This window comes from Pleuronectes platessa, chromosome 24 (assembly GCF_947347685.1).
Source record: "Pleuronectes platessa chromosome 24, fPlePla1.1, whole genome shotgun sequence".
NCBI classification, from domain to species: domain Eukaryota; kingdom Metazoa; phylum Chordata; class Actinopteri; order Pleuronectiformes; family Pleuronectidae; genus Pleuronectes; species Pleuronectes platessa.
This window is the reverse complement of record NC_070649.1, coordinates 12,129,561-12,134,560: the sequence shown is the minus strand read 5'-3', so window position 1 is coordinate 12,134,560 and position 5,000 is coordinate 12,129,561. Positions and strand designations below refer to the sequence as shown.

The window sequence follows — 5,000 nt, the reverse complement described above, 5'->3', positions numbered from 1 at the left end:
AAAGGGCAAGACAAGGTTATTAGATGGCTTCAAAATCGAAAACACTCGGGTGACTGCCAAGGAAGTTCGCAGCAATGAAATTGTTGTTTAATTTCTAAACTTGCCATCTTATATCACTGATGCTGAAATTAGGCAGAAACTCTCAACGTGGGGCGTGAGGGCGATTTCGCCCATCAAAAGAAGGAAATGGCCTGGGACAGACGTGGTGGACGGGACAAGGTTCTGTAAAGTACAATTTACTGAACTTGTACAGTCGCTGCCCTACTCAGCAAAGTTCGAGACACTAGACGGAGGGGAGTACTTCCGTGTAATTCATGACAGGCAGGTGAAGGTCTGCAGGCTGTGCATCCAGCGAGGACATATTTTGAGAGAATGCCCAGACTTCAACTGTTATAAATGCAAGCGCCAGGGACACTATGCTAGGGAGTGTGACTTGCAGGGGGGGAGGCGCGGAGAGGAGAGGACGGTGGACGCGGAGCCAGCCGGCGGCGACGAGCGCGTTTCCTGGTCCGAGGAGGAGCAACGACAGCAGGACGAGGACACCGGAGCTGCCAGCGGGGGTGAAATTACCCCATCCACCATCGGCAGCAGTGCGGATGGAGTGTCCGGTGAGACGGGTTGCATGACGGGAGGAGCATCCGGGCAAAGTATGGAGGAAGGTGCTAGCAAAGCGCCCAAAACTCCCTCAGCCCGGGCGAGTGAACGAAGAGGCGACCGACCAGGAGAGGTGGAGGCCCCGGATTGCAGTGAGGCTCCAAGGGACGGCGGGGCTGCTGCTGCTGCTGCTGCTGCTGCTGCTGCTGCTGCGACTGCTTCACCTAAGGAGCCAGACGATTCGAGCATGGAGGTGGTGGAGACAAGAACATCGGGAGAAGGAGAGTCGATGGACTACGAGGCGGTGAAAGCCAGCAGGAAGAGAATGAGAAAAAAGAGGGACAAAAGGGAGCCAAAAGAGCGGAAGGTATGAACAATCGAGCATCTCTGGAAAGCTGTGTTTTTCTTTTCACCATTACTATGGTCATAATAACATCCTTAAATGCAAACGGCCTAAGGAACATGATCAAAATAGAAAGAACGATTGAACTCTGTAAATCTGACATACTGTGCCTTCAAGAAACGCATTGGGATAATGAACTTGTGGAAACCCTTGGAAAGATTTGGAAAGGGCCCATATTTATAGACAATGGGAGTGCGAAGGCATGTGGAGTGGCAATCCTTGTCAGAGAGAGGTCTGTTAGTGGTGTCAAGCAAACCTTTTGTGGAGGGAATGGACGTGTGATAGCGATAGAATTTGTCCACAATAAAAACACATACAAATTAATCAATATCTATGCACCAAACGTGGAGGAACTGAGAAAGGGTTTTTTTGAGGACTTGGAGGTTCTGTGCACGGGAGATTGTATGATGGTTGGTGACTATAATGTAAAATTATCAAGACTAGATTATTCAAATAATGTAAAATACAGGTATGATGGGTCAAGGAACTTTTTGAAAAGCATGATGGCAGAACACAAAATGGTGGACGTATGGAGGGAGGAAAATGCAGAACGAAAAGTGTTTTCGCGGAGGCAGGTGGTTATGGGGACCCTTAGACAGAGTAGAATAGACCTCGTCCTAGTTAAGGAAAACATTGTCAGCCAAATAAAAGAGGTGAAATATAATTTTACCACTCTTAGTGATCATGCAATCCTGTCGCTGAGGTTAAAGGACGTATGTATAAGGAATGTAGGTGGAGGAATGTGGTGCCTAAACAACAGCTTATTAAGAGAGGATTCATATAAAGAGATGATAGCAAAATGTATCAAAGAAGAAATAGAGAACAGATTAAACAAAGATAATATTTGTATTTGGTGGGAAAATTTGAAAGAAAAAGTTAAAAAGAAAAGCATATACTATTCCAAGCAAAAGAACTTCAGAATGGATCAGGTAGAGAAAGAGATACAAAATAACTTAAACGAAGAAGCAGGGAAAGCAGACAAAGATGGAAATTATAATATACAAGATTATCTGAAGATGAGAAGGCAACTAAAAGATTGTGAGAAAAATAAATGTGATGGGGCGATAGTAAGGAGTAGAGTACAGTATGCTGTAGAGGGGGAAAGGTGCACAGCGTACTTTCTAAACCTGGAAAAAAATAAGCAGGAAAATAATTATATAAACGAACTACAGAATGAAAATGGGGAGAAGGTAAATGATTTGGTTAGCATCTTGAATACAGTGGAAGGCTTCTATAAAAACTTGTATAAAAAAGGGAATACAGAAAAAGTATGTATTGATGAGGTCTTGAGTGGTGTGGATGCAAGGATATCAGCAGACGAGCAAGACATGTGTGACAGAGAGATTACAGTAGAAGAAATACAAATAGCAATTAAAAATGCAAAAAACAATAAAAGCCCTGGTTCAGATGGCCTGAGCAGTGAATTCTACAAAGAGTTTGCTGATGTGTTGGCACCCATACTGCTAATGATATATCAAAGCATGGAAGAGGGACAACTGGTTCCAGAATCCATGGCTACTGGGGTAATCACAATATTATTTAAAAATAGAGGGAGTAGGTTGGAGTTAGGGAATTATAGGCCAATTAGTTTATTGAATAGTGACTATAAGATATTAACAAGGGTTTTAGCGTATAGGATTAAGAAGGTAATGGGAGGAATAATATCACCGACACAGGCATATAGTGTCGAAGGGAGAGACATAGCAGATATAATAGGGACAGTGAGGGACGTTGTTAGGCACATGAAAGAACAGTCTGGGATTGTGTTGAGTGTAGATTTGAATAAGGCTTTTGATAGAGTGGAGCATGAGTTCTTGTTTCGGACTATGAAAGAATTTGGGTTTGGGGATAGAATAGTGAGTTGGATCAGGCTGCTGTATAAGGAAGCTAAGAGTAGGGTCAAATGTAATGGTCTGATGACAGACACCTTTGCTTTGGAGAGGTCAGTGAGACAGGGCTGTCCTTTATCAGCACTGTTGTATAGCATGTCTATCGAACCCTTTGCTGTCCTTATAAAAAAAGATAGTAATATAAAAGGAATACAAATACCAGGTGAGAAAATTAATATAATTCAACAATATGCGGATGACATGACAATAACAGTAGAAAATATGGACAGCATCAATATAATTATGAAACACATGGGAACATATGGGAGGGCAGCAGGGGCTAAAGTGAATATAGAAAAATCGGAACTAATGTGTATAGGTCAGGAGGGGGATAGGGTTGACAGTATGATTGCATTTAGAGTGGTGGACTGCATCAAAGTTTTAGGAGTAAACATAGGTCCAAACGAAAAGGAAGCAAGAGATATCACTTGGACAAGAGTGATAAATAAGATAAAACACACTTTAAATGCATGGAAGCAGAGGAAATTGAAATTAAAAGGTAAGGTAATAGTTGTTAATTCCTTATTATTATCCAAATGTGTGTATGTTTTGGGCGCACTAGATCTTCCGGTAGGGGTTCTATCTGAATTAAATCAGCTGACTTCAAACTTCTTGTGGGATGGGAAGGGTGCGAGGATATCCCACAAAACGTTGATAGCAGGGTACAGTGAGGGAGGGCTAAAACTGGTGGACATTGACACAAAACGTAAAGCACTGAGGGTTAAAACAGTGAAGAAGTATCTCCATGATGTGAATGACTATGGGTGGAAACAATTCTTTAAAATGTATGTTCAGATGGCTGGTAGATGTGGAGAGAATAGTCTGCTTATGGTTTTGAAAGAACCAATGTATGAAAAAGTGCCTTCTTTCTACCAAGAGGTGTTCAGAGCGTGGGGAGAATTCCTACCCAACATATCATACAACTGTAGTAATGTAACCGAAGTAATGAATAATCCCGTTTTTCTCAATCCTATAATACAGCATAACAACAAAATGCTATACAATAAGGTTTTCATGGATGCAGGAATTAGGCAAGTAAAGGACATGGTCTATGAGTTTGTGCCTGGGTTTCTGCCTGGGCAGGCAATGGTAGACTGCGTAAGAGAATGGGATGAGGATGCTAGGAGAGATATGATTGTAAAAATGTATGATATAATTAAGGGGAGTATGCCTGTAGACTGGAGGTATTTGATTGAGAGAGAGTGTGTGAGGACAGGGGATGGACCTTTACCTAAACTAGTGTTTGTTAAAAATGATGCAAAAAAAGAGTTTAAAGAATTAAAAGTAAAAAACATATATTTAGAACTGATAGCGAAACTGTTGAAAAGACCGGCATCAGAACAAATGTGGGAGAGGGTTCTGCCAGGTATGAATGTACAGTTGATATGGGAAAACCTCCAAATCAAATATAATGCAATAGAATGTGAAAACAATGACTTCATGACGAGACACAACAGGATCTATGTAAACACGGTGCTGCATCAGATTAACAAAGAGAACAAAAGAGAATGTGACGTGTGTGAAACTGAGCCAGAAGACTTGTTACATATATATATCCGATGTGAATGTCTACGTAGTTTTGTTTTGAAGTTAAAAGATATGCTGTTTAAAAACTGGGAAATGGGTTTTGTAAAGGCATATGAATGGAACAAAATGTTGCTGTTTGGAGTAAATGGGAAAAGGAAAGATGTGAATGTTCGTTTGTTTAATTTTGTGTTAAGCCATGTAAGGTATGCTATTATGTCAAGAAGGAATCTTGCTCATTTTGAGGGGAAAAAGGTGCATGTGTGGGATTTGTTTGAATCGGTTGTCAGGAGAAATGTGGGTTTGATCTTTAAATATGGTGCTGAGGACTTTGCTGAATGTTTTATTGACGGGTGTGGCTTTATATCTGTAACATCGGAAGGGAAACTAGCATTTAATTTCTGAGTGTGCCTCTATGTTTATCAGGCGCACGTGTTATTATTAAGTGATTTATTTTTCTTTCTTTTTTATCATTTTTTGAGTTTTGTTATCCCTTAACATGAATGTGATTCCTGTGTGTATGTCATTGTTTTGTGTAAATATTTACAGATGAATGTCGTTTGTATATATAAATTGGTATTTTTGATAAT

General features: G+C 40.8%; 1 protein-coding gene across 1 annotated transcript in view; it reads left to right on the top strand.

Moving 5' to 3' along the window:
• Positions 1–5,000, top strand: part of LOC128431094 (uncharacterized) — an 870,493-nt gene that overhangs the window by 73,921 nt on the left and 791,572 nt on the right. The window lies entirely within an intron of this gene.